This window comes from Leucoraja erinacea, chromosome 32 (genome assembly GCF_028641065.1).
Source record: "Leucoraja erinacea ecotype New England chromosome 32, Leri_hhj_1, whole genome shotgun sequence".
NCBI classification, from domain to species: Eukaryota; Metazoa; Chordata; class Chondrichthyes; order Rajiformes; family Rajidae; genus Leucoraja; species Leucoraja erinaceus.
In genome coordinates, this window is record NC_073408.1 from 5,254,728 (window position 1) to 5,267,009 (window position 12,282).

The 12,282-nt window shown below is 43.6% G+C and overlaps 1 protein-coding gene across 2 annotated transcripts in view; it reads right to left on the reverse strand.

The window, feature by feature from the left end:
* The window catches only part of LOC129712313 (uncharacterized), a 42,765-nt gene that overhangs the window by 13,816 nt on the left and 16,667 nt on the right, over nt 1-12,282 (reverse strand). The gene's annotated exons all lie outside the window — the stretch shown is intronic.

Sequence of the window (12,282 nt, forward strand, 5' to 3'; positions counted from 1 at the left end):
AACTGTGTTGAGGTTTGTTATTTATTCTATGTTATGACTGCAGGCTAAACCATTTTGTTGCACTGAAAAGTGCAATGACAATAAAATTGAATCCAATCCAATCCAATTCACCTTTATCTGATTTAATCTTTAAAATCGTATGAACTTTTTCCCGTTTTTTCAATTGACTTGAAAATGTTCATGCGTTTATCACCAAATGGCATGCCCACCCTAAAGTTGTATAGCTTGTTGTGTTTTGGAAAAGACTAAATAATGTTCTTAATAAGTCAAATCAAAATATCAGCACTCAGATTCGGGTCAACAATGACATCATTCAGGACCCTGCTGTTATATCCAATGCTTTCAACCAGCACTTCTCCACTGCATGTAGCTCTACTGTATTTGACTCATCTATTATATGTGACTTTCCAGCTACCTCTACATGTAGAAGCTCTTTTTCTTTTCAAAAAATAAAACCTGTTGACGTTCAACATGCTATTAATGAATTAAAGGATGATTGTGGATCTGGACCAGCTGGTATTGAGACTAAATTCATTAAGTTAGGAGCTAATATTCTAATGTACCCACTATGCGACCTGTTTAATTTGTCCTTCTCAACTTGTACCCTCCCTTCCGCATGGAAGTGTGCCAATGTTACTCCACTGCATAAGGGAGGCGACCCACAAGATATTAACAATTACCGCCCCATCTCAATTATCAACTCGGTGGCTAAAATCCTCGAGAAACTAGTGTTCAACCAGCTATCACATTATGTCTCAACTTTCAACATTCTATCTCCATGCCAGTCTGGGTTCAGACCTAATCACTCCACAACTACAGCTCTGTTAAAACTCACCAGCGATGTGTTCACAGCTTCTGAGGATGGTAAACTCACCGGTGCCATTTTTCTTGATCTAACCAAGGCCTTTGATGTTGTTGACCACTACCTACTGCTTGATAAACTTTACTCTATTGGTCTTTCTCAAAACAATCTACAGTGGTTTAACTCATACCTTCATAACAGACGCCAATGTGTCACCTTTAATGGAAGTCAATCCATTTCCTTAATTGTTGAGAAGGGGGTCCCGCAAGGTTCGTCCTTGGGACCACTCCTTTTCTCTATTTTCATAAACGACCTCCCTAATATCTGTTCTGACTGTCAAACACAACTATATGCCGATGATGCAGTGGTGTGTACATCTAGTACTAACAAGTCTGAAATTGAAAGAACCCTTCAATCAGATCTTACTTCTGTTCAGAAATGGCTATTATTTAACAAATTAATTTTAAATAAAAATAAATCATGCCGTATGTTATTTGGTACCAGACAAGGCCTTGGTAATTCTGTAGATCTGACTATATATCATTTAATGAAGGATCACCATTAGAACAAGTATTGAACTTCAAATATTTTGGTGTTTGGCTCGACCCAACGCTTTCATTTACGCAGCATAGTGAGACGATTACTAAAAAACTCAGCTGTAATCTAGCTATTCTTTACCGCCATATAAATTGTTTCACCTTTCAGATGAGAAAAGGAATTGTCTCCCAACTCTACTACCAACACTGGATTATGCTGATATTGTCTATCAGAATACATTTGATACACATCTTTAAGCCCTTAATGTAGTTTATAATAGTCTTTGCAGATTTATTTTAAGGTGTCCATATATAACTCACCACTGTTCTATGTACGAAACTCTAAACTGGTTATCCCTCCCACGCTCGAAGATGCTACCACTGGTTCCAGTTCATCTTTAAATGCATCCATCTCAATTATCCTTCTTATTTAAAACAAGACCTTATTACCATACACACCCTCATATTCACTAAGACATGTTCAGCAACCCTTCTTTTTCATTCCAAGAACTAACAAAGAAATTGGGAGACGTGCATTTAAATTCAAAGCTCCTTCTGACTGGAACACTCTGCCTAGTACCATAAGAACTATTAGCTCATTTCGTTTATTTAAAAATACACTTTTACCCTTCCTTATTAAACCATGTACCTGTTTCTAGTATTAAAGTCTTCGAGCTCCTTTATCTAGCTTGCTCTGTGTGTGATCATTTGGCATAACTATTGTATATGCATGGCCATTACACTTATGTATTATTGTATTGCATAGTGTAACAAGGTCTTATATTGTATTATGTCACAATATCATGAAATAATATATCATGTAATAATGTTGATAGTATGTATTAACGTACGATGTATGATAGGTGGTATATGGTATTATGCATTAACATTATGCTGTAACACATAACTATTGTTATTATTGGATATGTAAAGCCAATTAACAATTGTTATAAACTATAACAAGTGGGGATGGAGGGGTTTTGGGATTGGTGTGTGGGTAGGTGGGTCAATGAAAGCCTCTATGTATGTTATGTCTTGTGCTGTATGTTCTATGTTGGACCCCCTCGAAAACGAGATGACTGTCCATCTCAAGGGGTTATTCATGAATAAACTTGTTTCAATTGCTGGTGGTGATTCTTTTGTTTTGCTGAAGGCATTTCTTGATTGTTCCGCTTTTTTTTTCCCCTCTCCCTTTGGTTCCTGGTTGCCTACTTCGTCTTGCCTATGGCATGCACACCCTAAAGTTGTAAATCAACTTGTTGTGTTTGATATTTGTTTGTGCAAGCTCGGTTGTTGCCATTCTGCGAACCACAGAATGGATCACATGAAGATTGCAATCTCACATCCCTTTCCAGGTTGCCAACTTCCTTGTGAACCAGGTGATGTGGACAATTTGTGGCGATGAGCTGATGTCAGTAAAAGTCAGTGGGTTCTCCAGTTTGGACTGCCCACTGCACTCATTGGAAATTCGGGAGTCAAGAATGTTTTATTGTCATATGTCCCAGATAGAACAATGAAACTCTTACTTGCGGCAGCACAACAGAATATGTAAACATATTAACAATATAATTAAGGAGAGAAAAAAGTTCAGTGTGTGTGTATATACACATACTCGCATATATACAGATCATATATATTTATACACATGCGTGCACACATGCGTACATATAAAAAAGAAACAAACTATAATAGTGCAATAATAACAATAATAGATTAATAACAATTCTGAAATCTAAGGAGCTGGAATGTGCACACTGCTCTCAAAATGTGCACAATGTTGTTGGTGCAGTCTGCAGCAAACCGTAAGGGTGGAGAGGCAACAGATCTCTGCTCTCATTGCTGATTCAGAAGCCTAGTGGCAGACTGGTGGTTGCAGGTGGAATGAAAATTGATCAAATTCCCTTGAAACTTGCAGTAAAGTCCCATTTGATAGTCAGTCAGGCATAGACTGGGGACGGTTCCAATCTTTCCAGACTGTTCCTCATTACCAAAGAACTTTTATTGAAAAAAAAATGCCTGAAAGAATGCAGAGATTTACAAGGATACTAGACTAAGTTTGTATCGAAATTGTAATAAACCAATTTGGTTCTTTCTCTGGATACAGAATAGATTGCATCGCATGACATTTTCTCTATCCTGCCATCTGGGAAGAGGTACAGGAGCATTAGCTGCAAAACCAGCAGGATGCTCCTCAGCTTCTTCCCACAGGCTATAAGACTGCTAAATGGACTTTGCCCCCTGCCAAGTATCGCGCACAAACCCCCCAACCTGGACACACTGCAGCAGAACCACTGTTGTGCCGCTGCCGATCGGAACACCTGTTGAATGTTTAGTAGAGTGTTAAATTTGTTCATGATATATGTATTTTTTATTTCTATTTATTTTTAATGCACACTGAATGGACACTGGTTGAGCAACGTTTTTTTTGTTTCCTCTGGGTATGTGAATACTCAGGAAATGACAATAAAGATATGCAATACAATACAATACAGATTGGAATGAAAGTGAAAGCATGCCAATAAAAGAACAAGACCCTTCTCAACTTCAACAATTTCCTTTCAGAATTGTCACTGAAAAGTTCAGATATCTTGGAATTTGCGTGACAAGAAAGTATTCCTCCGTTGACATGTCAATTTCCCACCATGAATCACTAAACTATGTGCCTACATTCAATTTTGGAAAACATTTCCTATCTCCCTTATTGGTAGATTAAATGTCATAAAGATAATCTTCCTCCTGCAAATTTTATATTTATTTCAATCAATACCGATATATCTCCATAAAAGCTTTTTTAAAAACAATTGATTCTATAACCATATGATATAACAATTACAGCACGGAAACAGGCCATCTCGACCCTTCTAGTCCGTGCCGAACACATAATCTCCCCTAGTCCCATATACCTGCGCTCAGACCATAACCCTCCATTCCCTTCCCATCCATATAACTATCCAATTTAAATTATGATCGTTAAAATTAATCATTAATATGATCAATTAATCGTTAATATGATCGTTAATATGATCAATTTAAATGACAATCTATTGTCACTAACTTTATTTGGGACTATAAACCCCATAGAATACTCAACAGATATTTGTGCAAATCTAAAGAAAATGGTGGATTAGCTGTATCTAAATTTCTTTTTTACTTCTGGGCAACTAATATTAAAAATATAACGTTCTGGTTGGACGATACATGTCAACATGTAAATTGGTTATAAATGGAGAGGGAATATTGTTTGCCTTTTAGTATAGGCTCGATCCTCCTATCTCCATCCAATACATTTGAATAAGTCAACGCATGAGCAAAATCCGATAATACATAGTACTATCTGTATCTGAAAACAGCTGAAATTCAGTCTTAAATTGGGAAACCTGTCTCTCCTGCTTCCTATTGCAAACAATCCCTCGTTTAAACCGTCTACTTTAGACATGGTGTTTGTTCAATGGAAGAACCTGGGAATCAATACTGTAAGAAGGGGACTCTCTCTTCTTTTCAAGAACTACAGGAGAAATATCACGTGAACGGCAACTATTTTTTTGTAAAATTGAGAGCAGTCGCCTTCTCCCTCCCTCAATCGCATATTCGCCTGCAATTAAAACTTGGTGAAAAGTCTCCACAAGTAGGATTTCTTGATGCAGGAATGTTCAACATCGGCATCAGGCGGAGGGGGCAGCGTCTTGTAGCCAGGGGAGGGGGGTGGCTTCAGGCGGGGGCTGTCGGTGGCTGGTGGGGGGGGGGGGGGGGGGGGGGGTGGCTTCAGGCGGGGGCTGTCAGGCGGGGACAGTGGAGGGGTGGAGGGGGTGGATGGTCCCACAGTTGGGGGAGGGGGACAGCTTCATGGGGGGTCTGTTGGGGGCCGGTGGTGGGGGAGGGGGTGGGCGTGGGTCCCACAGCAGGGGGAGGGGGACGGCTTCATGCGGGGACTGTTGGGGGCCGGTGGTGGGGGGGGAGCGCTCCCGTGGACTGCCACTGCCGCTCCCCACCGGATCAGGAGGGGCTGTTGGGGGGGGGGGGGGAGCTTCCTGCAGCCAGGGGATGCGGACGGCTTCAGGTGGGGGCCGATGGGGGAACCATCGTGCAGCTAGGGGAGGGCAAGGGCTTCAGGCAGGGGCCGGTGGAGGGGTGGGGGGGCTTTCTGGGGGGGCTAGTATGGGTGTTGTGGGCTGATGGGACTAGTTCCCAGAGGGCTAGTATGAACATTGTGGACTGTTATTGGGCTAGTACATGTGTTGTGGGCCGAGGGGACTGGTCTCCGGACTGTTTTTGGGCTAGTACGGGTGTTGTGGGCGAAAGGGACTGCAGCTGGGGATGGGGATGGCTTCAGGCGGGGGCCGGCCGGGAGCGTTCTGTAGCCGGGGGAGGGGGGAATGAACCGCCGGCCAATGAGTTTTGAGGCATTTGTTTGAACCTGAGCAGATAGGATGTGTCTATACACTTCAGAATTCATTATGTTACTACCATCAGCAGTTGTATCATCAATGAAGATGTGAGCCAGTACCTTCAGCAGCCATACATGCCCAGGCCATAACACCCCCACCACTGTGTTTCACTGATGAGGTGGTATGCTTTGGATCTTGGGCAGTTCCTTCTCTCCTCCATACTTTGCTCTTAGCATCACTCTGATAAGTTAATCTTCGTCTCATCTGTCCACAAGACCTTTTTCCAGAACTGTGGTTACTCTTTTAAGTACTTCTTGGCAAACTGTAACCTGGCCATCCTATTTTTGCGGCTAACCAGTGGTTTGCATCTTGCAGTGTAGCCTCTGTATTTCTGCTCATGAAGTCTTCTGCGGACAGTGGTCATTGACAAATCCACACCTGACTCCCGAAGAGTGTTTCTGATCTGTCGGACAGGTGTTTGGGGATTTTTCTTTATTATGGAGAGAATTCTTCTGTCATCAGCTGTGGAGGTCTTCCTTGGCCTGCCAGCCCCCTTGTGATTAGTAAGCTCACCAGTGCTCTCTTTCTTCTTAATGATGTTCCAAACAGTTGATTTTGGTAAGCCTAAGGTTTGGCTGATCTCTCTAACAGTTTTATTCTTGTTTTTCAGTCTCATAATGGCTTCTTTGACTTTCATTGGCACAACTTTGGTTCTCATGTTGATAAACAGCAATAAAAGTTTCCAGCGCTGTTAATCAATAATTGACTGCTATTTTTCTCCACAGAAGAAGTGAGTATGCTTACAAAGCATCTGCCTTTCACTGGAAAGTGGGTTGGGTTTCAGTGGCGCAGGAAGTCTTACAGAAAGTTTGGCTATTTTGTTTTTTTGTCAAATGAGTCAAAAATTGCTCACACAACAGAGGTATCATGGGGTGGGGACCAGTGGAACTGGATAGACTCGGCTTGTACTCGCTGGAATTTAGAAGATTGAGGGGGGATCTTATAGAAACTTACAAAATTCTTAAGGGGTTGGACAGGCTAGATGCAGGAAGATTGTTCCCGATGTTGGGGAAGTCCAGGACAAGGGGTCACAGCTTAAGGATGAAGGGGTAAGCTTTTAGGACTGAGATGAGAAAAACATTTTTTACACAGAGAGTGGTGAATCTGTGGAATTCTCTGCCACAGAATGTAGTTGAGGCCAGTTCATTGGCTATATTTAAGAAGGAGTTAGATGTGGCCCTTGTGGCTAAAGGGATCAGGGGGTATGGAGAGAAGGCAGGTACAGGATACTGAGTTGGATGATCAGCCATGATCATATTGAATGGCGGTGCAGGCTCGAAGGGCCGAATGGCCTACTCCTGCACCTATTTTCTATGTTCCTATGAGTGGCAAGATTCAAGTGTGGTCAAATTCCGATTTGGGGAAACTGCGTACGTATGTGAATGTCGGATGGAGTTTTTTGCGCGGCACATGGATTGTATATATTTATTACTTGAATTAAATGTATTTTAAAATTGAAAAAAAAACAGGGAGTGGGGCGGTGGGGTGAGGTGGGACAGATGCAATAGCTCCACTTAAGAGGTTTTTAGATAGGCGCGTGAGTATGCAGGGAGTGGTGGGATAAGGATCACGAGCTGGCAGTGGACAATGGTTTATCTTGGGATCATGTTACGTTCCTGTGCTGTACTGGTCTACGTGTAGGAAGGAATTCCAGATGTGGCTTTACACAAAATGATAGACACAAAATTCTGGAGTAACGCATCGTGTCAGACAGCTTCTCCGTAGAAAAGGAATAGGTGACATTTCGGATCGAGACCCTCCTTCAGACTTGAGAGTCAGGGGGGAAGGGAAACTAGAGATATGGAAACTTTCCAAGAGTCTTAAGTCTGAAGAAGGGTCTCGACCCGAAACATCACCCTATGGCGGATGCAAAGTGGACAACCAAGGTTTGCAAACTTATTTATTCAGACAATAGCTCCTTGGCTTACAGGTCTCCGCAAGCACATCTGACCACAACGGTGGTGCGAAAGCGAAACCGCAGCCCCTCCCGAGTCACGTGACTGCGGGTTCGATACCTGCGTGCGCCAGAAGGAGTCGCTACAACACATTCCTTCTCTCCAGAGTTGCTGCCTGACCCGCTGTGTTACTCCAGCATTTTGTGTGTCCCACTGCTCTGTTCTATGTTATATTTAAACAGTTCCAGGACTTTTATTACACATAAACAAGCAAAACAATCGACACCACATTCCCACGAACAAAGTCAGCATGGATTTACGAAAGGTAAATCATGTCTGACGAATCTTATAGACTTTTTCGAGGATGTAACTAGTAGCGTGGATAGGGGAGAACCAGTGGATGTGGTGTATCTGGACTTCCAGAAGGCTTTCGACAAGGTCCCACATAAGAGATTAGTATACAAACTTAAAGTACACGGCATTGGGGGTTCAGTATTGATGTGGATAGAGAACTGGCTGGCAAACAGGAAGCAAAGAGTAGGAGTAAACGGGTCCTTTTCACAATGGCAGGCAGTGACTAGTGGGATACCGCAAGGCTCAGTGCTGGGACCCCAGCTATTTACAATATATATTAATGATCTGGATGAGGGAATTGAAGGCAATATCTCCAAGTTTGCGGATGACACTAAGATGGGGGGCAGTGTTAGCTTTGAGGAGGATGCTAGGAGACTGCAAGGTGACTTGGATAGGCTGGGTGAGTGGGCAAATGTTTGGCAGATGCAGTATAATGTGGATAAATGTGAGGTTATCCATTTTGGTGGCAAAAACAGGAAAGCAGACTATTATCTAAATGGTGGCCGACTAGGAAAAGGGGAGATGCAGCGAGACCTGGGTGTCATGGTACACCAGTCATTGAAGGTAGGCATTCAGGTGCAGCAGGCAGTGAAGAAAGCGAATGGTATGTTAGCTTTCATAGCAAAAGGATTTGAGTATAGGAGCAGGGAGGTTCTATTGCAGTTGTACAGGGTCTTGGTGAGACCACACCTGGAGTATTGCGTACAGTTTTGGTCTCCAAATCTGAGGAAGGACATTATTGCCATAGAGGGAGTGCAGAGAAGGTTCACCAGACTGATTCCTGGGATGTCAGGACTGTCTTATGAAGAAAGACTGGATAGACGTGGTTTATACTCTCTAGAATTTAGGAGATTGAGAGGGGTCTTATAGAAACTTACAACATTTTTAAGGGGTTGGACAGGCTAGATGCAGGAAGATTGCTCCCGATGTTGGGGAAGTCCAGGACAAGGGGTCACAGCTTAAGGATAAGGGGGAAATCCTTTAAAACCGAGATGAGAAGAACTTTTTTTCACACAGAGAGTGGTGAATCTCTGGAACTCTCTGCCACAGAGGGTAGTCGAGGCCAGTTCATTGGCTATATTTAAGAGGGAGTTAGATGTGGCCCTTGTGGCTAAGGGGATCAGAGGGTATGGAGAGAAGGCAGGTACGGGATACTGAGTTGGATGATCAGCCATGATCATATTGAATGGCGGTGCAGGCTCGAAGGGCCGAATGGCCTACCCCTGCACTTAATTTCTATGTTTCTAAACAGGGAGTTTTGCAGGGAGATATTTATTTTTTTGCAGGGAGATATTTATTTTTTTGCAGGGAGATTTATTTTTTTGCAGGGAGATTTATTTTTTTGCCAGGAACACATTTCCTTCCCCCCCCCCCCCCCCCCCCACCCCCAGGGTAAAATGCTTCTCCTGCCATTGCTGAGATGCTGTGGTTTCTGTGGAACCGGTTCATCCTCTTCTTTAGGACCGCATTGTCTCCGCAGCCACTGAATTTTCATGGGTGGGTCTCTCTGAGGCACCTTGCGGCAGGTTAGCCTCTGTTATGTATGCAACGCTTTGTGTGAACACAGTCAACACTGTAAAAATACCGATCCTTTCCAGTTCCCAGTCACCTTCACACATCCCTGAGGGCAGTCACGATGTGCTCACGGAATTGTGTGACACAGACATGGCCTGGGTTCCATCGGGTGGAATCCCCAGTTAGTTCCATCATCTCTCTGTTTCCCCACAGTCCTTCAGATATTACACTCAGTTTTAATAAAGGCTGTCTAATAAAACTCCAGAAAATGTAATTGTGAGATCCTCAGGAAATAATATTTTGTGCAAAACATGTCACGTAAAACATGTCAGCATAAACAGGACATGCATTGAATATTCCAGGACATGCATTGAATATTCCAGGAAGGAATTTTATCACCTGATCTCCTAGCTGATTCTCTATCTCTCACTTGCAGTTCCTTCCTACACATCTCTTCCTCTCCCCCTCCCCCTTTCCCTTCCTCTCTCCCCCTTCCTCTCCCTCCCTCTCCCTCTCCTCTCCCCTCCCCCTCTCTCCCTCCCTCCCCCCCTCTCCCCCTCTCCCCCTCCCCCCCCCTCCCCTCTCCCCTCGCCTCTCCCTCTCCTCTCCCCCCCTCCCCCCCTCTTCCCCCCTCTCCCCCTCTTCCCCCTCCCCCCCTCTATCCCCCTCTCTCCCTCTCTCTCCCCCTCCCTCCTTTTCACACACACACACACATGATGCTACACTATCTCAGCGGGTCAGAAGCGTCTCTGGAGAACATGGAAAGGTGACGTTTTGGGGTAGAATCTGTGGAGAGTTGATGGCAATGTGGGAAGAACTAAATGGGGTTGGTGTCAATGGGTGTTTGATAGCCTGCATGGACTCAATGGGGCGAAGGGCCTGTTTCTGTGCTGTATCGCACTGGGACTCCATATCTGACGTGCAAAACAGTAAACAAAATTTTAATCCAACCAAAGGTAACACAGGAGATTATTTGTATGAAAATTGATATATCAATTAGATTGTTGTTTAATTAGACTAGACATTCTCACATTACTGTGACCCAGGATTGAGCGATATCCTGTAATATATTTGTGAATGGTTATTTGAATAACCAACTTCTATAGTGCACTAGACCAAGTGGGACCCGTTGGGTCCTCCCCTGTGTGCGCAGTTTGGGGGGGGGGGGGGGGGGGGGGGGGGGCGGTCGGGGGAGAGGGGGGCGGGGAAGGAGGGGAAGGGGGGGGGGTGAGGGGGAATGGGGTGAGGTGGGTATGAGGGGGGGAAGAAGGGCTCCAAGCAGTGGTTTTTAAATTCAAGGTTTTTTCAGAGTTTTGAACATTTGAACAATAACTCGAGAAATAAAGCCTGAAATTTTCAGATAAGGCGATTTTGGACTCCAAGGGAAAAATCTCTACAGGAATATGTACGAATGTTAGTGTTACCGCGTCATTTGTTTGCGAAGATGTGACAACATGCAAACAAATAAACACACACACACACAAACACACACCCAATATCAGCGTTTTATAAGTATAGAGATATAACAAAACATAGTTTCAATGGAAAAATACTTAACACCAAGCCACAAAAAAGACTTATTACGTCTGAAGACTTGTTTTGCCTCACAGCACCAGAGACTCGGGTTCGATCTTGACCTAGGGGCTCTCTGTGACCGTGTAGGTTTCCTCCAGGTCCCTCAGTTCCCTCCTACATCTCAAATACGTGCTTTATCGGGTTTGTAGGTTAATTGGCCCTCTGCAAATTTCTCCTAGTGTGCAGGGTGAGAATGTGGAAATGGGATAACATAAAACTTGTGCGAATGGGTCAGCGTGGACTTGGTGGGCCGAAGGGCCTGTTTTCATGCTGTATCTGGAAACATCTAAACCAGTAGCTAATTAATGGCTCAGATAAAGAGATGGAGAGGTGAAGAAGGGTTTCGGCCCGAAACGTTCCCTTTGCTCCATTTCCTCACCCGCTGAGTTTCTCCAGCACTTTTGTCTACCTTCGATTTTCCAGCATCTGCTGTTTCTTCTTGAGCAGTATATTCCCAAGTTTGATGGCTCAGGCAGCTGAAGCCATTGCTGCCAATGGTGTTAATAATAATACCATTGTTAATAGTTGAAGGAATAACAGTTGTTAATAAGACCAACAACACAAGGGGAGATTTAGGAAAAGAATGACGGTATTAAAAGTGAGGAGATGGAATTAGTTTTGCTTCTCTTTCTGCTTCAACATAATTTAATGATATTTTGAATCAGTCATGGTGTTGTGCATCTAAACTACTGCAAGTTTATTCTCAAAAGGAAAATGTAGAATAATCATCTTCAAATAGCCAGATTCTCAAATTTGATTATCAGATTAGTCATAGAATGACACAGCATGGAAATAGCCCTTTGGCCCAACTTGTCCATTCCCCATCCAGACTAATCCCATTTGCCCATTTCCCTCTAAACCTTCCCTATCCATGTATCTGTACAAATGTCTTTTAAATGTTGTTATTGTACCTGTCTCAACTACTTCTGTGGGCAGCTCATTCCATATACTCACACCAGCACTTTTTTAGAAGTTGTCCCTCGGTTTTCCATTGAATCTTGCCCCGTTACCTTCTCATCAGCTGGAGAATGGCCCTATCCTCTCATCTACCTCACTAGAGACCTTTTGATCAATCTTTCATTGGACCTTATCAGGCTTGTGACAATTATAAACCAAACCAAGAAGGGTTTTGGCCCGAAACGTTGCCTATTTCCTTCGCT